This window comes from Pan troglodytes, chromosome 23 (assembly GCF_028858775.2).
Source record: "Pan troglodytes isolate AG18354 chromosome 23, NHGRI_mPanTro3-v2.0_pri, whole genome shotgun sequence".
In the NCBI taxonomy this organism is placed as follows: domain Eukaryota; kingdom Metazoa; phylum Chordata; class Mammalia; order Primates; family Hominidae; genus Pan; species Pan troglodytes.
This window is the reverse complement of record NC_086016.1, coordinates 2,900,945-2,924,308: the sequence shown is the minus strand read 5'-3', so window position 1 is coordinate 2,924,308 and position 23,364 is coordinate 2,900,945.

Below are 23,364 nucleotides of genomic sequence, written 5' to 3'. Positions count from 1 at the left end.
TAGGACAAAGATTCAGACCCTCGTAGCAGTGTTGTGGAATGCTATGTGAGGGAAAAAACACGCAGACAATAGTAGCAGTGTTCTGAAATCCTATGTGAGGAACAAACCTTCAGAACCTCGTAGGAGTATTCTGGAATCGTATGTGAGGGACAAACATTCAGAACCTCGTAGGAGTGTTTTGGAATCCTCTGTGAGGGACAAACATTCAGACACTTCTAGCTATGTTCTGGAATCCTATCTGAGGGACGTACTTTCAGACCCCAGCAGCAGTTTTCTGGAATCCTATGTGAGGGACATATATTCAAACAACGGTGGGAGTGCTCTGGAATACTATGTTAAGGACAAACATTCAGACCCTCGTCGCAGTGCTCTGGAATTCCATGTTAGGGAGAAACACTCAGAACCCGGCAACAGTGTTCTGGAATCCTATGTTATGGAGAAACATTCAGACCCTCATTGCAGTGTTCCAGAATTCTACGTGAGGGAGAAACACTCAGAAGCCTGCAGCGGTATTCTGGAATCCTGTGTGACGGACATACACGTAGACCCCAGCAGCCGTGTTATGGAATCCTGTGTGAGGGAAAAGAACTCAGAACCCAGCAACAGTGTCCTGGAACCCTATGTGAGGGACAAACATTCAGGCCACAGCAGGATTGTTCTGGAATCCTATGTGAGGGACAAACACTCAGAACACAGCGGGAGTGTTTTGGAATCCAATATGAGGGAGAAACATTCAGACCCTCATAGCAGTGTTCTGGAATCCTATGTGAGGGACAAACATTCAGAAAATCGTAGCCGTGTTCTGGAATCTCAAGAAAGGGAAATAAATTCAGACCCCAGCAGCAGTGTTTTGTAATCCTATGTGAGGGAGAAACATTGAACCAAGATCAGGAGTGTTCTGCAATCCCTGGTTATGGACAAATATTCAGAACCTCGTCTCAGGGCTCTGGAATTCTATGTGAGGTAGAAACAGTGAGAACCCAGCAGCAGTATTCTGGAATCCTATGTGAGGGAAAATCATTCAGACCCCAGCAGGAGTGTTCTGGAATCCTATGGGAGGGACAATCATTCAGACAATCGTAGCAGTGTTCTGGAATCCTATGTGAGGGGCAAACATACAGACACTTGTAGCAGTGTTCTGGAATCCTATGGAAGTGACAAATATTCAGACCCTTGTAGCATTGTTCTGGAATCCTATGTGAGGGATCACATTGAGACAATCGTAGCTGTGTTCTCGAATCCTATGTGAGGGAGAAACATTCAGACTACAACAGCAGTGTTCTGGAATCGTATGTGAGGGACAAACATTCCAACAACAGAGTGAGTGTTCTGGAATCCTAAGTTACGGACATACATTCAGAAATTCGTCTCGGTGATCTGGAATTCCATGTGAGGGGGAAACACTCAGAAACCGGCAGCAATGTTCTTAAATCCTATGTGACAGACATACATGTAGACGGTAACAGCAGTGTCCTGTAATTCTGTGTGATGGAAAAACATTCAGACACTCATAGCAGTGTTCTGGAATCCTATTTGAGGGACAAACATTCAGACCACAGCTGGAGTGTTCTGCAATCCCCTGTGAGTAACAAATATTCAGATCCTCGTAGCAGTGTTCTGGAATCCTTTGTGAAGGACAAACATTCAGACCCCAGCAGCAGTGTTCTGGAATCCTATGTGAGGGACAAACATTCAGACCCTCGTAGCAGTGTTCCCGAATCCTAAGTGAGGGGCAAAGATTCAGACCCCAGCAGCAGTGTTCTGGAATCCTATGTGAGGGACAAGCATTCAAACAACATCAGGAGTGTTCTGGAATCCTATGTTAAGGACAAACATTCAGACCCTCGTTGCAGTGTTCTGGAATTCTAAGTGAGAGAGAAACACTCAGAACCCAGCAGCAGTGTTTTGGAACCCTATGTAAGGGATATACATGTAGACCCCAGTAGCAGTGTTCTGGAATCCCATCTGCGGGACAAATATTCAGATCCCAGCAGTAGTGTTCTGGAATCCTATGTGAGGGACAATCATTCAGACCCTTGCAGCAGTGTTGTGGAATTCTGTGTGAGGGACAATCATTCAGACCCTCATAGGAGTGTTCTGGAGTCTTGTGTGAGGAACAAACATTCAGACCACAGCAGGAGTATTCTGGAATCCCCTGTGCAGAACAAACATTCAGACCCTCGTAGCAGTGTTCTGGAATCCTTTGTGAGTGACAAACGTTCAGATTCCAGCGGCAGTGTACTGGAATCCTGTGTGAGGGACAAAGATTCAAACAACAGCGGGAGTTTTCTTTAATCATATGTTATGGACAAATATTCAGACCCTCGTCTAAGTGTTCTGCATCCTAAGTAAGGGACAAACACTCTGAACCGAGAAGCAGTGTTCAGGAATCCTATATGGTGGACATACAGGTAGACCACAGTAGCCGTGTTCTGTAATCCTTTGTGAGGGACAAAACATTCAGACCCTCGTGGCAGGGTTCTGGAATCCTATGTGAGGAACAATCACCAAGAACCCAGCAGCAGTGTTCTAGAACACTATGTGAGGGACAAACATTCAGAGCACAGCAGGATTGTTCTGTAATCCTATGTGAGGGACAAACTCTCAGAAGACAGCAAGAGTGTTTTGTAATCTATGTGAGGGACAAAGAGTCAGACCGTCTTAGCAGTGTTCTGGAATCCTGTGTGAGGGACAAACATTCATACAGTCATAGAAGTGTTCTGGAATCCTATGTTAGGACAAAGATTCAGACCCTCGTAGCAGTGTTGTGGAATGCTATGTGAGGGAAAAAACACGCAGGCAATAGTAGCAGTGTTCTGAAATCCTATGTGAGGAACAAACCTTCAGAACCTCGTAGGAGTATTCTGGAATCCTATGTGAGGGACAAACATTCAGAACCTCGTAGGAGTGTTTTGGAATCCTCTGTGAGGGACAAACATTCAGACACTTCTAGCTATGTTCTGGAATCCTATCTGAGGGACGTACTTTCAGACCCCAGCAGCAGTTTTCTGGAATCCTATGTGAGGGACATATATTCAAACAACGGTGGGAGTGCTCTGGAATACTATGTTAAGGACAAACATTCAGACCCTCGTCGCAGTGCTCTGGAATTCCATGTTAGGGAGAAACACTCAGAACCCGGCAACAGTGTTCTGGAATCCTATGTTATGGAGAAACATTCAGACCCTCATTGCAGTGTTCCAGAATTCTACGTGAGGGAGAAACACTCAGAAGCCTGCAGCGGTATTCTGGAATCCTGTGTGACGGACATACACGTAGACCCCAGCAGCCGTGTTATGGAATCCTGTGTGAGGGAAAAGAACTCAGAACCCAGCAACAGTGTCCTGGAACCCTATGTGAGGGACAAACATTCAGGCCACAGCAGGATTGTTCTGGAATCCTATGTGAGGGACAAACACTCAGAACACAGCGGGAGTGTTTTGGAATCCAATATGAGGGAGAAACATTCAGACCCTCATAGCAGTGTTCTGGAATCCTATGTGAGGGACAAACATTCAGAAAATCGTAGCCGTGTTCTGGAATCTCAAGAAAGGGAAATAAATTCAGACCCCAGCAGCAGTGTTTTGTAATCCTATGTGAGGGAGAAACATTGAACCAAGATCAGGAGTGTTCTGCAATCCCTGGTTATGGACAAATATTCAGAACCTCGTCTCAGGGCTCTGGAATTCTATGTGAGGTAGAAACAGTGAGAACCCAGCAGCAGTATTCTGGAATCCTATGTGAGGGAAAATCATTCAGACCCCAGCAGGAGTGTTCTGGAATCCTATGGGAGGGACAATCATTCAGACAATCGTAGCAGTGTTCTGGAATCCTATGTGAGGGGCAAACATACAGACACTTGTAGCAGTGTTCTGGAATCCTATGGAAGTGACAAATATTCAGACCCTTGTAGCATTGTTCTGGAATCCTATGTGAGGGATCACATTGAGACAATCGTAGCTGTGTTCTCGAATCCTATGTGAGGGAGAAACATTCAGACTACAACAGCAGTGTTCTGGAATCGTATGTGAGGGACAAACATTCCAACAACAGAGTGAGTGTTCTGGAATCCTAAGTTACGGACATACATTCAGAAATTCGTCTCGGTGATCTGGAATTCCATGTGAGGGGGAAACACTCAGAAACCGGCAGCAATGTTCTTAAATCCTATGTGACAGACATACATGTAGACGGTAACAGCAGTGTCCTGTAATTCTGTGTGATGGAAAAACATTCAGACACTCATAGCAGTGTTCTGGAATCCTATTTGAGGGACAAACATTCAGACCACAGCTGGAGTGTTCTGCAATCCCCTGTGAGTAACAAATATTCAGATCCTCGTAGCAGTGTTCTGGAATCCTTTGTGAAGGACAAACATTCAGACCCCAGCAGCAGTGTTCTGGAATCCTATGTGAGGGACAAACATTCAGACCCTCGTAGCAGTGTTCCCGAATCCTAAGTGAGGGGCAAAGATTCAGACCCCAGCAGCAGTGTTCTGGAATCCTATGTGAGGGACAAGCATTCAAACAACATCAGGAGTGTTCTGGAATCCTATGTTAAGGACAAACATTCAGACCCTCGTTGCAGTGTTCTGGAATTCTAAGTGAGAGAGAAACACTCAGAACCCAGCAGCAGTGTTTTGGAACCCTATGTAAGGGATATACATGTAGACCCCAGTAGCAGTGTTCTGGAATCCCATCTGCGGGACAAATATTCAGATCCCAGCAGTAGTGTTCTGGAATCCTATGTGAGGGACAATCATTCAGACCCTTGCAGCAGTGTTGTGGAATTCTGTGTGAGGGACAATCATTCAGACCCTCATAGGAGTGTTCTGGAGTCTTGTGTGAGGAACAAACATTCAGACCACAGCAGGAGTATTCTGGAATCCCCTGTGCAGAACAAACATTCAGACCCTCGTAGCAGTGTTCTGGAATCCTTTGTGAGTGACAAACGTTCAGATTCCAGCGGCAGTGTACTGGAATCCTGTGTGAGGGACAAAGATTCAAACAACAGCGGGAGTTTTCTTTAATCATATGTTATGGACAAATATTCAGACCCTCGTCTAAGTGTTCTGCATCCTAAGTAAGGGACAAACACTCTGAACCGAGAAGCAGTGTTCAGGAATCCTATATGGTGGACATACAGGTAGACCACAGTAGCCGTGTTCTGTAATCCTTTGTGAGGGACAAAACATTCAGACCCTCGTGGCAGGGTTCTGGAATCCTATGTGAGGAACAATCACCAAGAACCCAGCAGCAGTGTTCTAGAACACTATGTGAGGGACAAACATTCAGAGCACAGCAGGATTGTTCTGTAATCCTATGTGAGGGACAAACTCTCAGAAGACAGCAAGAGTGTTTTGTAATCTATGTGAGGGACAAAGAGTCAGACCGTCTTAGCAGTGTTCTGGAATCCTATGTGAGGGACAAACATTCATACAGTCATAGAAGTGTTCTGGAATCCTATGTTAGGACAAAGATTCAGACCCTCGTAGCAGTGTTGTGGAATGCTATGTGAGGGAAAAAACACGCAGGCAATAGTAGCAGTGTTCTGAAATCCTATGTGAGGAACAAACCTTCAGAACCTCGTAGGAGTATTCTGGAATCCTATGTGAGGGACAAACATTCAGAACCTCGTAGGAGTGTTTTGGAATCCTCTGTGAGGGACAAACATTCAGACACTTCTAGCTATGTTCTGGAATCCTATCTGAGGGACGTACTTTCAGACCCCAGCAGCAGTTTTCTGGAATCCTATGTGAGGGACATATATTCAAACAACGGTGGGAGTGCTCTGGAATACTATGTTAAGGACAAACATTCAGACCCTCGTCGCAGTGCTCTGGAATTCCATGTTAGGGAGAAACACTCAGAACCCGGCAACAGTGTTCTGGAATCCTATGTTATGGAGAAACATTCAGACCCTCATTGCAGTGTTCCAGAATTCTACGTGAGGGAGAAACACTCAGAAGCCTGCAGCGGTATTCTGGAATCCTGTGTGACGGACATACACGTAGACCCCAGCAGCCGTGTTATGGAATCCTGTGTGAGGGAAAAGAACTCAGAACCCAGCAACAGTGTCCTGGAACCCTATGTGAGGGACAAACATTCAGGCCACAGCAGGATTGTTCTGGAATCCTATGTGAGGGACAAACACTCAGAACACAGCGGGAGTGTTTTGGAATCCAATATGAGGGAGAAACATTCAGACCCTCATAGCAGTGTTCTGGAATCCTATGTGAGGGACAAACATTCAGAAAATCGTAGCCGTGTTCTGGAATCTCAAGAAAGGGAAATAAATTCAGACCCCAGCAGCAGTGTTTTGTAATCCTATGTGAGGGAGAAACATTGAACCAAGATCAGGAGTGTTCTGCAATCCCTGGTTATGGACAAATATTCAGAACCTCGTCTCAGGGCTCTGGAATTCTATGTGAGGTAGAAACAGTGAGAACCCAGCAGCAGTATTCTGGAATCCTATGTGAGGGAAAATCATTCAGACCCCAGCAGGAGTGTTCTGGAATCCTATGGGAGGGACAATCATTCAGACAATCGTAGCAGTGTTCTGGAATCCTATGTGAGGGGCAAACATACAGACACTTGTAGCAGTGTTCTGGAATCCTATGGAAGTGACAAATATTCAGACCCTTGTAGCATTGTTCTGGAATCCTATGTGAGGGATCACATTGAGACAATCGTAGCTGTGTTCTCGAATCCTATGTGAGGGAGAAACATTCAGACTACAACAGCAGTGTTCTGGAATCGTATGTGAGGGACAAACATTCCAACAACAGAGTGAGTGTTCTGGAATCCTAAGTTACGGACATACATTCAGAAATTCGTCTCGGTGATCTGGAATTCCATGTGAGGGGGAAACACTCAGAAACCGGCAGCAATGTTCTTAAATCCTATGTGACAGACATACATGTAGACGGTAACAGCAGTGTCCTGTAATTCTGTGTGATGGAAAAACATTCAGACACTCATAGCAGTGTTCTGGAATCCTATTTGAGGGACAAACATTCAGACCACAGCTGGAGTGTTCTGCAATCCCCTGTGAGTAACAAATATTCAGATCCTCGTAGCAGTGTTCTGGAATCCTTTGTGAAGGACAAACATTCAGACCCCAGCAGCAGTGTTCTGGAATCCTATGTGAGGGACAAACATTCAGACCCTCGTAGCAGTGTTCCCGAATCCTAAGTGAGGGGCAAAGATTCAGACCCCAGCAGCAGTGTTCTGGAATCCTATGTGAGGGACAAGCATTCAAACAACATCAGGAGTGTTCTGGAATCCTATGTTAAGGACAAACATTCAGACCCTCGTTGCAGTGTTCTGGAATTCTAAGTGAGAGAGAAACACTCAGAACCCAGCAGCAGTGTTTTGGAACCCTATGTAAGGGATATACATGTAGACCCCAGTAGCAGTGTTCTGGAATCCCATCTGCGGGACAAATATTCAGATCCCAGCAGTAGTGTTCTGGAATCCTATGTGAGGGACAATCATTCAGACCCTTGCAGCAGTGTTGTGGAATTCTGTGTGAGGGACAATCATTCAGACCCTCATAGGAGTGTTCTGGAGTCTTGTGTGAGGAACAAACATTCAGACCACAGCAGGAGTATTCTGGAATCCCCTGTGCAGAACAAACATTCAGACCCTCGTAGCAGTGTTCTGGAATCCTTTGTGAGTGACAAACGTTCAGATTCCAGCGGCAGTGTACTGGAATCCTGTGTGAGGGACAAAGATTCAAACAACAGCGGGAGTTTTCTTTAATCATATGTTATGGACAAATATTCAGACCCTCGTCTAAGTGTTCTGCATCCTAAGTAAGGGACAAACACTCTGAACCGAGAAGCAGTGTTCAGGAATCCTATATGGTGGACATACAGGTAGACCACAGTAGCCGTGTTCTGTAATCCTTTGTGAGGGACAAAACATTCAGACCCTCGTGGCAGGGTTCTGGAATCCTATGTGAGGAACAATCACCAAGAACCCAGCAGCAGTGTTCTAGAACACTATGTGAGGGACAAACTTTCAGAGCACAGCAGGATTGTTCTGTAATCCTATGTGAGGGACAAACTCTCAGAAGACAGCAAGAGTGTTTTGTAATCTATGTGAGGGACAAAGAGTCAGACCGTCTTAGCAGTGTTCTGGAATCCTGTGTGAGGGACAAACATTCATACAGTCATAGAAGTGTTCTGGAATCCTATGTTAGGACAAAGATTCAGACCCTCGTAGCAGTGTTGTGGAATGCTATGTGAGGGAAAAAACACGCAGACAATAGTAGCAGTGTTCTGAAATCCTATGTGAGGAACAAACCTTCAGAACCTCGTAGGAGTATTCTGGAATCGTATGTGAGGGACAAACATTCAGAACCTCGTAGGAGTGTTTTGGAATCCTCTGTGAGGGACAAACATTCAGACACTTCTAGCTATGTTCTGGAATCCTATCTGAGGGACGTACTTTCAGACCCCAGCAGCAGTTTTCTGGAATCCTATGTGAGGGACATATATTCAAACAACGGTGGGAGTGCTCTGGAATACTATGTTAAGGACAAACATTCAGACCCTCGTCGCAGTGCTCTGGAATTCCATGTTAGGGAGAAACACTCAGAACCCGGCAACAGTGTTCTGGAATCCTATGTTATGGAGAAACATTCAGACCCTCATTGCAGTGTTCCAGAATTCTACGTGAGGGAGAAACACTCAGAAGCCTGCAGCGGTATTCTGGAATCCTGTGTGACGGACATACACGTAGACCCCAGCAGCCGTGTTATGGAATCCTGTGTGAGGGAAAAGAACTCAGAACCCAGCAACAGTGTCCTGGAAACCTATGTGAGGGACAAACATTCAGGCCACAGCAGGATTGTTCTGGAATCCTATGTGAGGGACAAACACTCAGAACACAGCGGGAGTGTTTTGGAATCCAATATGAGGGAGAAACATTCAGACCCTCATAGCAGTGTTCTGGAATCCTATGTGAGGGACAAACATTCAGAAAATCGTAGCCGTGTTCTGGAATCTCAAGAAAGGGAAATAAATTCAGACCCCAGCAGCAGTGTTTTGTAATCCTATGTGAGGGAGAAACATTGAACCAAGATCAGGAGTGTTCTGCAATCCCTGGTTATGGACAAATATTCAGAACCTCGTCTCAGGGCTCTGGAATTCTATGTGAGGTAGAAACAGTGAGAACCCAGCAGCAGTATTCTGGAATCCTATGTGAGGGAAAATCATTCAGACCCCAGCAGGAGTGTTCTGGAATCCTATGGGAGGGACAATCATTCAGACAATCGTAGCAGTGTTCTGGAATCCTATGTGAGGGGCAAACATACAGACACTTGTAGCAGTGTTCTGGAATCCTATGGAAGTGACAAATATTCAGACCCTTGTAGCATTGTTCTGGAATCCTATGTGAGGGATCACATTGAGACAATCGTAGCTGTGTTCTCGAATCCTATGTGAGGGAGAAACATTCAGACTACAACAGCAGTGTTCTGGAATCGTATGTGAGGGACAAACATTCCAACAACAGAGTGAGTGTTCTGGAATCCTAAGTTACGGACATACATTCAGAAATTCGTCTCAGTGATCTGGAATTCCATGTGAGGGGGAAACACTCAGAAACCGGCAGCAATGTTCTTAAATCCTATGTGACAGACATACATGTAGACGGTAACAGCAGTGTCCTGTAATTCTGTGTGATGGAAAAACATTCAGACACTCATAGCAGTGTTCTGGAATCCTATTTGAGGGACAAACATTCAGACCACAGCTGGAGTGTTCTGCAATCCCCTGTGAGTAACAAATATTCAGATCCTCGTAGCAGTGTTCTGGAATCCTTTGTGAAGGACAAACATTCAGACCCCAGCAGCAGTGTTCTGGAATCCTATGTGAGGGACAAACATTCAGACCCTCGTAGCAGTGTTCCCGAATCCTAAGTGAGGGGCAAAGATTCAGACCCCAGCAGCAGTGTTCTGGAATCCTATGTGAGGGACAAGCATTCAAACAACATCAGGAGTGTTCTGGAATCCTATGTTAAGGACAAACATTCAGACCCTCGTTGCAGTGTTCTGGAATTCTAAGTGAGAGAGAAACACTCAGAACCCAGCAGCAGTGTTTTGGAACCCTATGTAAGGGATATACATGTAGACCCCAGTAGCAGTGTTCTGGAATCCCATCTGCGGGACAAATATTCAGATCCCAGCAGTAGTGTTCTGGAATCCTATGTGAGGGACAATCATTCAGACCCTTGCAGCAGTGTTGTGGAATTCTGTGTGAGGGACAATCATTCAGACCCTCATAGGAGTGTTCTGGAGTCTTGTGTGAGGAACAAACATTCAGACCACAGCAGGAGTATTCTGGAATCCCCTGTGCAGAACAAACATTCAGACCCTCGTAGCAGTGTTCTGGAATCCTTTGTGAGTGACAAACGTTCAGATTCCAGCGGCAGTGTACTGGAATCCTGTGTGAGGGACAAAGATTCAAACAACAGCGGGAGTTTTCTTTAATCATATGTTATGGACAAATATTCAGACCCTCGTCTAAGTGTTCTGCATCCTAAGTAAGGGACAAACACTCTGAACCGAGAAGCAGTGTTCAGGAATCCTATATGGTGGACATACAGGTAGACCACAGTAGCCGTGTTCTGTAATCCTTTGTGAGGGACAAAACATTCAGACCCTCGTGGCAGGGTTCTGGAATCCTATGTGAGGAACAATCACCAAGAACCCAGCAGCAGTGTTCTAGAACACTATGTGAGGGACAAACTTTCAGAGCACAGCAGGATTGTTCTGTAATCCTATGTGAGGGACAAACTCTCAGAAGACAGCAAGAGTGTTTTGTAATCTATGTGAGGGACAAAGAGTCAGACCGTCTTAGCAGTGTTCTGGAATCCTGTGTGAGGGACAAACATTCATACAGTCATAGAAGTGTTCTGGAATCCTATGTTAGGACAAAGATTCAGACCCTCGTAGCAGTGTTGTGGAATGCTATGTGAGGGAAAAAACACGCAGACAATAGTAGCAGTGTTCTGAAATCCTATGTGAGGAACAAACCTTCAGAACCTCGTAGGAGTATTCTGGAATCCTATGTGAGGGACAAACATTCAGAACCTCGTAGGAGTGTTTTGGAATCCTCTGTGAGGGACAAACATTCAGACACTTCTAGCTATGTTCTGGAATCCTATCTGAGGGACGTACTTTCAGACCCCAGCAGCAGTTTTCTGGAATCCTATGTGAGGGACATATATTCAAACAACGGTGGGAGTGCTCTGGAATACTATGTTAAGGACAAACATTCAGACCCTCGTCGCAGTGCTCTGGAATTCCATGTTAGGGAGAAACACTCAGAACCCGGCAACAGTGTTCTGGAATCCTATGTTATGGAGAAACATTCAGACCCTCATTGCAGTGTTCCAGAATTCTACGTGAGGGAGAAACACTCAGAAGCCTGCAGCGGTATTCTGGAATCCTGTGTGACGGACATACACGTAGACCCCAGCAGCCGTGTTATGGAATCCTGTGTGAGGGAAAAGAACTCAGAACCCAGCAACAGTGTCCTGGAAACCTATGTGAGGGACAAACATTCAGGCCACAGCAGGATTGTTCTGGAATCCTATGTGAGGGACAAACACTCAGAACACAGCGGGAGTGTTTTGGAATCCAATATGAGGGAGAAACATTCAGACCCTCATAGCAGTGTTCTGGAATCCTATGTGAGGGACAAACATTCAGAAAATCGTAGCCGTGTTCTGGAATCTCAAGAAAGGGAAATAAATTCAGACCCCAGCAGCAGTGTTTTGTAATCCTATGTGAGGGAGAAACATTGAACCAAGATCAGGAGTGTTCTGCAATCCCTGGTTATGGACAAATATTCAGAACCTCGTCTCAGGGCTCTGGAATTCTATGTGAGGTAGAAACAGTGAGAACCCAGCAGCAGTATTCTGGAATCCTATGTGAGGGAAAATCATTCAGACCCCAGCAGGAGTGTTCTGGAATCCTATGGGAGGGACAATCATTCAGACAATCGTAGCAGTGTTCTGGAATCCTATGTGAGGGGCAAACATACAGACACTTGTAGCAGTGTTCTGGAATCCTATGGAAGTGACAAATATTCAGACCCTTGTAGCATTGTTCTGGAATCCTATGTGAGGGATCACATTGAGACAATCGTAGCTGTGTTCTCGAATCCTATGTGAGGCAGAAACATTCAGACTACAACAGCAGTGTTCTGGAATCGTATGTGAGGGACAAACATTCCAACAACAGAGTGAGTGTTCTGGAATCCTAAGTTACGGACATACATTCAGAAATTCGTCTCAGTGATCTGGAATTCCATGTGAGGGGGAAACACTCAGAAACCGGCAGCAATGTTCTTAAATCCTATGTGACAGACATACATGTAGACGGTAACAGCAGTGTCCTGTAATTCTGTGTGATGGAAAAACATTCAGACACTCATAGCAGTGTTCTGGAATCCTATTTGAGGGACAAACATTCAGACCACAGCTGGAGTGTTCTGCAATCCCCTGTGAGTAACAAATATTCAGATCCTCGTAGCAGTGTTCTGGAATCCTTTGTGAAGGACAAACATTCAGACCCCAGCAGCAGTGTTCTGGAATCCTATGTGAGGGACAAACATTCAGACCCTCGTAGCAGTGTTCCCGAATCCTAAGTGAGGGGCAAAGATTCAGACCCCAGCAGCAGTGTTCTGGAATCCTATGTGAGGGACAAGCATTCAAACAACATCAGGAGTGTTCTGGAATCCTATGTTAAGGACAAACATTCAGACCCTCGTTGCAGTGTTCTGGAATTCTAAGTGAGAGAGAAACACTCAGAACCCAGCAGCAGTGTTTTGGAACCCTATGTAAGGGATATACATGTAGACCCCAGTAGCAGTGTTCTGGAATCCCATCTGCGGGACAAATATTCAGATCCCAGCAGTAGTGTTCTGGAATCCTATGTGAGGGACAATCATTCAGACCCTTGCAGCAGTGTTGTGGAATTCTGTGTGAGGGACAATCATTCAGACCCTCATAGGAGTGTTCTGGAGTCTTGTGTGAGGAACAAACATTCAGACCACAGCAGGAGTATTCTGGAATCCCCTGTGCAGAACAAACATTCAGACCCTCATAGCAGTGTTCTGGAATCCTTTGTGAGTGACAAACGTTCAGATTCCAGCGGCAGTGTACTGGAATCCTGTGTGAGGGACAAAGATTCAAACAACAGCGGGAGTTTTCTTTAATCATATGTTATGGACAAATATTCAGACCCTCGTCTAAGTGTTCTGCATCCTAAGTAAGGGACAAACACTCTGAACCGAGAAGCAGTGTTCAGGAATCCTATATGGTGGACATACAGGTAGACCACAGTAGCCGTGTTCTGTAATCCTTTGTGAGGGACAAAACATTCAGACCCTCGTGGCAGGGTTCTGGAATCCTATGTGAGGAACAATCACCAAGAACCCAGCAGCAGTGTTCTAGAACACTATGTGAGGGACAAACTTTCAGAGCACAGCAGGATTGTTCTGTAATCCTATGTGAGGGACAAACTCTCAGAAGACAGCAAGAGTGTTTTGTAATCTATGTGAGGGACAAAGAGTCAGACCGTCTTAGCAGTGTTCTGGAATCCTGTGTGAGGGACAAACATTCATACAGTCATAGAAGTGTTCTGGAATCCTATGTTAGGACAAAGATTCAGACCCTCGTAGCAGTGTTGTGGAATGCTATGTGAGGGAAAAAACACGCAGACAATAGTAGCAGTGTTCTGAAATCCTATGTGAGGAACAAACCTTCAGGACCTCGTAGGAGTATTCTGGAATCCTATGTGAGGGACAAACATTCAGAACCTCGTAGGAGTGTTTTGGAATCCTCTGTGAGGGACAAACATTCAGACACTTCTAGCTATGTTCTGGAATCCTATCTGAGGGACGTACTTTCAGACCCCAGCAGCAGTTTTCTGGAATCCTATGTGAGGGACATATATTCAAACAACGGTGGGAGTGCTCTGGAATACTATGTTAAGGACAAACATTCAGACCCTCGTCGCAGTGCTCTGGAATTCCATGTTAGGGAGAAACACTCAGAACCCGGCAACAGTGTTCTGGAATCCTATGTTATGGAGAAACATTCAGACCCTCATTGCAGTGTTCCAGAATTCTACGTGAGGGAGAAACACTCAGAAGCCTGCAGCGGTATTCTGGAATCCTGTGTGACGGACATACACGTAGACCCCAGCAGCCGTGTTATGGAATCCTGTGTGAGGGAAAAGAACTCAGAACCCAGCAACAGTGTCCTGGAACCCTATGTGAGGGACAAACATTCAGGCCACAGCAGGATTGTTCTGGAATCCTATGTGAGGGACAAACACTCAGAACACAGCGGGAGTGTTTTGGAATCCAATATGAGGGAGAAACATTCAGACCCTCATAGCAGTGTTCTGGAATCCTATGTGAGGGACAAACATTCAGAAAATCGTAGCCGTGTTCTGGAATCTCAAGAAAGGGAAATAAATTCAGACCCCAGCAGCAGTGTTTTGTAATCCTATGTGAGGGAGAAACATTGAACCAAGATCAGGAGTGTTCTGCAATCCCTGGTTATGGACAAATATTCAGAACCTCGTCTCAGGGCTCTGGAATTCTATGTGAGGTAGAAACAGTGAGAACCCAGCAGCAGTATTCTGGAATCCTATGTGAGGGAAAATCATTCAGACCCCAGCAGGAGTGTTCTGGAATCCTATGGGAGGGACAATCATTCAGACAATCGTAGCAGTGTTCTGGAATCCTATGTGAGGGGCAAACATACAGACACTTGTAGCAGTGTTCTGGAATCCTATGGAAGTGACAAATATTCAGACCCTTGTAGCATTGTTCTGGAATCCTATGTGAGGGATCACATTGAGACAATCGTAGCTGTGTTCTCGAATCCTATGTGAGGGAGAAACATTCAGACTACAACAGCAGTGTTCTGGAATCGTATGTGAGGGACAAACATTCCAACAACAGAGTGAGTGTTCTGGAATCCTAAGTTACGGACATACATTCAGAAATTCGTCTCAGTGATCTGGAATTCCATGTGAGGGGGAAACACTCAGAAACCGGCAGCAATGTTCTTAAATCCTATGTGACAGACATACATGTGGACGGTAACAGCAGTGTCCTGTAATTCTGTGTGATGGAAAAACATTCAGACACTCATAGCAGTGTTCTGGAATCCTATTTGAGGGACAAACATTCAGACCACAGCTGGAGTGTTCTGCAATCCCCTGTGAGTAACAAATATTCAGTTCCTCGTAGCAGTGTTCTGGAATCCTTTGTGAAGGACAAACATTCAGACCCCAGCAGCAGTGTTCTGGAATCCTATGTGAGGGACAAACATTCAGACCCTCGTAGCAGTGTTCCCGAATCCTAAGTGAGGGGCAAAGATTCAGACCCCAGCAGCAGTGTTCTGGAATCCTATGTGAGGGACAAGCATTCAAACAACATCAGGAGTGTTCTGGAATCCTATGTTAAGGACAAACATTCAGACCCTCGTTTCAGTGTTCTGGAATTCTAAGTGAGAGAGAAACACTCAGAACCCAGCAGCAGTGTTTTGGAACCCTATGTAAGGGATATACATGTAGACCCCAGTAGCAGTGTTCTGGAATCCCATCTGCGGGACAAATATTCAGATCCCAGCAGTAGTGTTCTGGAATCCTATGTGAGGGACAATCATTCAGACCCTTGCAGCAGTGTTGTGGAATTCTGTGTGAGGGACAATCATTCAGACCCTCATAGGAGTGTTCTGGAGTCTTGTGTGAGGAACAAACATTCAGACCACAGCAGGAGTATTCTGGAATCCCCTGTGCAGAACAAACATTCAGACCCTCGTAGCAGTGTTCTGGAATCCTTTGTGAGTGACAAACGTTCAGATTCCAGCGGCAGTGTACTGGAATCCTGTGTGAGGGACAAACATTCAGAACCTCGTAGCAGTGTTCCCGAATCCTAAGTGAGGGGCAAAGATTCAGACCCCAGCAGCAGTGTTCTGGAATCCTATGTGAGGGACAAGCATTCAAACAACATCAGGAGTGTTCTGGAATCCTATGTTAAGGACAAACATTCAGACCCTCGTTGCAGTGTTCTGGAATTCTAAGTGAGAGAGAAACACTCAGAACCCAGCAGCAGTGTTTTGGAACCCTATGTAAGGGATATACATGTAGACCCCAGTAGCAGTGTTCTGGAATCCCATCTGCGGGACAAATATTCAGATCCCAGCAGTAGTGTTCTGGAATCCTATGTGAGGGACAATCATTCACACCCTTGCAGCAGTGTTGTGGAATTCTGTGTGAGGGACAATCATTCAGACCCTCATAGGAGTGTTCTGGAGTCTTGTGTGAGGAACAAACATTCAGACCACAGCAGGAGTATTCTGGAATCCCCTGTGCAGAACAAACATTCAGACCCTCGTAGCAGTGTTCTGGAATCCTTTGTGAGTGACAAACGTTCAGATTCCAGCGGCAGTGTACTGGAATCCTGTGTGAGGGACAAAGATTCAAACAACAGCGGGAGTTTTCTTTAATCATATGTTATGGACAAATATTCAGACCCTCGTCTAAGTGTTCTGCATCCTAAGTAAGGGACAAACACTCTGAACCGAGAAGCAGTGTTCAGGAATCCTATATGGTGGACATACAGGTAGACCACAGTAGCCGTGTTCTGTAATCCTTTGTGAGGGACAAAACATTCAGACCCTCGTGGCAGGGTTCTGGAATCCTATGTGAGGAACAATCACCAAGAACCCAGCAGCAGTGTTCTAGAACACTATGTGAGGGACAAACATTCAGAGCACAGCAGGATTGTTCTGTAATCCTATGTGAGGGACAAACTCTCAGAAGACAGCAAGAGTGTTTTGTAATCTATGTGAGGGACAAAGAGTCAGACCGTCTTAGCAGTGTTCTGGAATCCTATGTGAGGGACAAACATTCATACAGTCATAGGAGTGTTCTGGAATCCTATGTTAGGACAAAGATTCAGACCCTCGTAGCAGTGTTGTGGAATGCTATGTGAGGGAAAAAACACGCAGACAATAGTAGCAGTGTTCTGAAATCCTATGTGAGGAACAAACCTTCAGAACCTCGTAGGAGTATTCTGGAATCCTATGTGAGGGACAAACATTCAGAACCTCGTAGGAGTGTTTTGGAATCCTCTGTGAGGGACAAACATTCAGACACTTCTAGCTATGTTCTGGAATCCTATCTGAGGGACGTACTTTCAGACCCCAGCAGCAGTTTTCTGGAATCCTATGTGAGGGACATATATTCAAACAACGGTGGGAGTGCTCTGGAATACTATGTTAAGGACAAACATTCAGACCCTCGTCGCAGTGCTCTGGAATTCCATGTTAGGGAGAAACACTCAGAACCCGGCAACAGTGTTCTGGAATCCTATGTTATGGAGAAACATTCAGACCCTCATTGCAGTGTTCCAGAATTCTACGTGAGGGAGAAACACTCAGAAGCCTGCAGCGGTATTCTGGAATCCTGTGTGACGGACATACACGTAGACCCCAGCAGCCGTGTTATGGAATCCTGTGTGAGGGAAAAGAACTCAGAACCCAGCAACAGTGTCCTGGAACCCTATGTGAGGGACAAACATTCAGGCCACAGCAGGATTGTTCTGGAATCCTATGTGAGGGACAAACACTCAGAACACAGCGGGAGTGTTTTGGAATCCAATATGAGGGAGAAACATTCAGACCCTCATAGCAGTGTTCTGGAATCCTATGTGAGGGACAAACATTCAGAAAATCGTAGCCGTGTTCTGGAATCTCAAGAAAGGGAAATAAATTCAGACCCCAGCAGCAGTGTTTTGTAATCCTATGTGAGGGAGAAACATTGAACCAAGATCAGGAGTGTTCTGCAATCCCTGGTTATGGACAAATATTCAGAACCTCGTCTCAGGGCTCTGGAATTCTATGTGAGGTAGAAACAGTGAGAACCCAGCAGCAGTATTCTGGAATCCTATGTGAGGGAAAATCATTCAGACCCCAGCAGGAGTGTTCTGGAATCCTATGGGAGGGACAATCATTCAGACAATCGTAGCAGTGTTCTGGAATCCTATGTGAGGGGCAAACATACAGACACTTGTAGCAGTGTTCTGGAATCCTATGGAAGTGACAAATATTCAGACCCTTGTAGCATTGTTCTGGAATCCTATGTGAGGGATCACATTGAGACAATCGTAGCTGTGTTCTCGAATCCTATGTGAGGGAGAAACATTCAGACTACAACAGCAGTGTTCTGGAATCGTATGTGAGGGACAAACATTCCAACAACAGAGTGAGTGTTCTGGAATCCTAAGTTACGGACATACATTCAGAAATTCGTCTCGGTGATCTGGAATTCCATGTGAGGGGGAAACACTCAGAAACCGGCAGCAATGTTCTTAAATCCTATGTGACAGACATACATGTGGACGGTAACAGCAGTGTCCTGTAATTCTGTGTGATGGAAAAACATTCAGACACTCATAGCAGTGTTCTGGAATCCTATTTGAGGGACAAACATTCAGACCACAGCTGGAGTGTTCTGCAATCCCCTGTGAGTAACAAATATTCAGTTCCTCGTAGCAGTGTTCTGGAATCCTTTGTGAAGGACAAACATTCAGACCCCAGCAGCAGTGTTCTGGAATCCTATGTGAGGGACAAACATTCAGACCCTCGTAGCAGTGTTCCCGAATCCTAAGTGAGGGGCAAAGATTCAGACCCCAGCAGCAGTGTTCTGGAATCCTATGTGAGGGACAAGCATTCAAACAACATCAGGAGTGTTCTGGAATCCTATGTTAAGGACAAACATTCAGACCCTCGTTTCAGTGTTCTGGAATTCTAAGTGAGAGAGAAACACTCAGAACCCAGCAGCAGTGTTTTGGAACCCTATGTAAGGGATATACATGTAGACCCCAGTAGCAGTGTTCTGGAATCCCATCTGCGGGACAAATATTCAGATCCCAGCAGTAGTGTTCTGGAATCCTATGTGGGGGACAATCATTCAGACCCTTGCAGCAGTGTTGTGGAATTCTGTGTGAGGGACAATCATTCAGACCCTCATAGGAGTGTTCTGGAGTCTTGTGTGAGGAACAAACATTCAGACCACAGCAGGAGTATTCTGGAATCCCCTGTGCAGAACAAACATTCAGACCCTCGTAGCAGTGTTCTGGAATCCTTTGTGAGTGACAAACGTTCAGATTCCAGAGGCAGTGTACTGGAATCCTGTGTGAGGGACAAAGATTCAAACAACAGCGGGAGTTTTCTTTAATCATATGTTATGGACAAATATTCAGACCCTCGTCTAAGTGTTCTGCATCCTAAGTAAGGGACAAACACTCTGAACCGAGAAGCAGTGTTCAGGAATCCTATATGGTGGACATACAGGTAGACCACAGTAGCCGTGTTCTGTAATCCTTTGTGAGGGACAAAACATTCAGACCCTCGTGGCAGGGTTCTGGAATCCTATGTGAGGAACAATCACCAAGAACCCAGCAGCAGTGTTCTAGAACACTATGTGAGGGACAAACATTCAGAGCACAGCAGGATTGTTCTGTAATCCTATGTGAGGGACAAACTCTCAGAAGACAGCAAGAGTGTTTTGTAATCTATGTGAGGGACAAAGAGTCAGACCGTCTTAGCAGTGTTCTGGAATCCTATGTGAGGGACAAACATTCATACAGTCATAGAAGTGTTCTGGAATCCTATGTTAGGACAAAGATTCAGACCCTCGTAGCAGTGTTGTGGAATGCTATGTGAGGGAAAAAACACGCAGACAATAGTAGCAGTGTTCTGAAATCCTATGTGAGGAACAAACCTTCAGAACCTCGTAGGAGTATTCTGGAATCCTATGTGAGGGACAAACATTCAGAACCTCGTAGGAGTGTTTTGGAATCCTCTGTGAGGGACAAACATTCAGACACTTCTAGCTATGTTCTGGAATCCTATCTGAGGGACGTACTTTCAGACCCCAGCAGCAGTTTTCTGGAATCCTATGTGAGGGACATATATTCAAACAACGGTGGGAGTGCTCTGGAATACTATGTTAAGGACAAACATTCAGACCCTCGTCGCAGTGCTCTGGAATTCCATGTTAGGGAGAAACACTCAGAACCCGGCAACAGTGTTCTGGAATCCTATGTTATGGAGAAACATTCAGACCCTCATTGCAGTGTTCCAGAATTCTACGTGAGGGAGAAACACTCAGAAGCCTGCAGCGGTATTCTGGAATCCTGTGTGACGGACATACACGTAGACCCCAGCAGCCGTGTTATGGAATCCTGTGTGAGGGAAAAGAACTCAGAACCCAGCAACAGTGTCCTGGAACCCTATGTGAGGGACAAACATTCAGGCCACAGCAGGATTGTTCTGGAATCCTATGTGAGGGACAAACACTCAGAACACAGCGGGAGTGTTTTGGAATCCAATATGAGGGAGAAACATTCAGACCCTCATAGCAGTGTTCTGGAATCCTATGTGAGGGACAAACATTCAGAAAATCGTAGCCGTGTTCTGGAATCTCAAGAAAGGGAAATAAATTCAGACCCCAGCAGCAGTGTTTTGTAATCCTATGTGAGGGAGAAACATTGAACCAAGATCAGGAGTGTTCTGCAATCCCTGGTTATGGACAAATATTCAGAACCTCGTCTCAGGGCTCTGGAATTCTATGTGAGGTAGAAACAGTGAGAACCCAGCAGCAGTATTCTGGAATCCTATGTGAGGGAAAATCATTCAGACCCCAGCAGGAGTGTTCTGGAATCCTATGGGAGGGACAATCATTCAGACAATCGTAGCAGTGTTCTGGAATCCTATGTGAGGGGCAAACATACAGACACTTGTAGCAGTGTTCTGGAATCCTATGGAAGTGACAAATATTCAGACCCTTGTAGCATTGTTCTGGAATCCTATGTGAGGGATCACATTGAGACAATCGTAGCTGTGTTCTCGAATCCTATGTGAGGGAGAAACATTCAGACTACAACAGCAGTGTTCTGGAATCGTATGTGAGGGACAAACATTCCAACAACAGAGTGAGTGTTCTGGAATCCTAAGTTACGGACATACATTCAGAAATTCGTCTCGGTGATCTGGAATTCCATGTGAGGGGGAAACACTCAGAAACCGGCAGCAATGTTCTTAAATCCTATGTGACAGACATACATGTAGACGGTAACAGCAGTGTCCTGTAATTCTGTGTGATGGAAAAACATTCAGACACTCATAGCAGTGTTCTGGAATCCTATTTGAGGGACAAACATTCAGACCACAGCTGGAGTGTTCTGCAATCCCCTGTGAGTAACAAATATTCAGATCCTCGTAGCAGTGTTCTGGAATCCTTTGTGAAGGACAAACATTCAGACCCCAGCAGCAGTGTTCTGGAATCCTATGTGAGGGACAAACATTCAGACCCTCGTAGAAGTGTTCCCGAATCCTAAGTGAGGGGCAAAGATTCAGACCCCAGCAGCAGTGTTCTGGAATCCTATGTGAGGGACAAGCATTCAAACAACATCAGGAGTGTTCTGGAATCCTATGTTAAGGACAAACATTCAGACCCTCGTTGCAGTGTTCTGGAATTCTAAGTGAGAGAGAAACACTCAGAACCCAGCAGCAGTGTTTTGGAACCCTATGTAAGGGATATACATGTAGACCCCAGTAGCAGTGTTCTGGAATCCCATCTGCGGGACAAATATTCAGATCCCAGCAGTAGTGTTCTGGAATCCTATGTGAGGGACAATCATTCAGACCCTTGCAGCAGTGTTGTGGAATTCTGTGTGAGGGACAATCATTCAGACCCTCATAGGAGTGTTCTGGAGTCTTGTGTGAGGAACAAACATTCAGACCACAGCAGGAGTATTCTGGAATCCCCTGTGCAGAACAAACATTCAGACCCTCGTAGCAGTGTTCTGGAATCCTTTGTGAGTGACAAACGTTCAGATTCCAGCGGCAGTGTACTGGAATCCTGTGTGAGGGACAAAGATTCAAACAACAGCGGGAGTTTTCTTTAATCATATGTTATGGACAAATATTCAGACCCTCGTCTAAGTGTTCTGCATCCTAAGTAAGGGACAAACACTCTGAACCGAGAAGCAGTGTTCAGGAATCCTATATGGTGGACATACAGGTAGACCACAGTAGCCGTGTTCTGTAATCCTTTGTGAGGGACAAAACATTCAGACCCTCGTGGCAGGGTTCTGGAATCCTATGTGAGGAACAATCACCAAGAACCCAGCAGCAGTGTTCTAGAACACTATGTGAGGGACAAACATTCAGAGCACAGCAGGATTGTTCTGTAATCCTATGTGAGGGACAAACTCTCAGAAGACAGCAAGAGTGTTTTGTAATCTATGTGAGGGACAAAGAGTCAGACCGTCTTAGCAGTGTTCTGGAATCCTATGTGAGGGACAAACATTCATACAGTCATAGAAGTGTTCTGGAATCCTATGTTAGGACAAAGATTCAGACCCTCGTAGCAGTGTTGTGGAATGCTATGTGAGGGAAAAAACACGCAGACAATAGTAGCAGTGTTCTGAAATCCTATGTGAGGAACAAACCTTCAGAACCTCGTAGGAGTATTCTGGAATCCTATGTGAGGGACAAACATTCAGAACCTCGTAGGAGTGTTTTGGAATCCTCTGTGAGGGACAAACATTCAGACACTTCTAGCTATGTTCTGGAATCCTATCTGAGGGACGTACTTTCAGACCCCAGCAGCAGTTTTCTGCAATCCTATGTGAGGGACATATATTCAAACAACGGTGGGAGTGCTCTGGAATACTATGTTAAGGACAAACATTCAGACCCTCGTCGCAGTGCTCTGGAATTCCATGTTAGGGAGAAACACTCAGAACCCGGCAACAGTGTTCTGGAATCCTATGTTATGGAGAAACATTCAGACCCTCATTGCAGTGTTCCAGAATTCTACGTGAGGGAGAAACACTCAGAAGCCTGCAGCGGTATTCTGGAATCCTGTGTGACGGACATACACGTAGACCCCAGCAGCCGTGTTATGGAATCCTGTGTGAGGGAAAAGAACTCAGAACCCAGCAACAGTGTCCTGGAACCCTATGTGAGGGACAAACATTCAGGCCACAGCAGGATTGTTCTGGAATCCTATGTGAGGGACAATCATTCAGACCCTTGCAGCAGTGTTGTGGAATTCTGTGTGAGGGACAATCATTCAGACCCTCATAGGAGTGTTCTGGAGTCTTGTGTGAGGAACAAACATTCAGACCACAGCAGGAGTATTTTGGAATCCCCTGTGCAGAACAAACATTCAGACCCTCGTAGCAGTGTTCTGGAATCCTTTGTGAGTGACAAACGTTCAGATTCCAGCGGCAGTGTACTGGAATCCTGTGTGAGG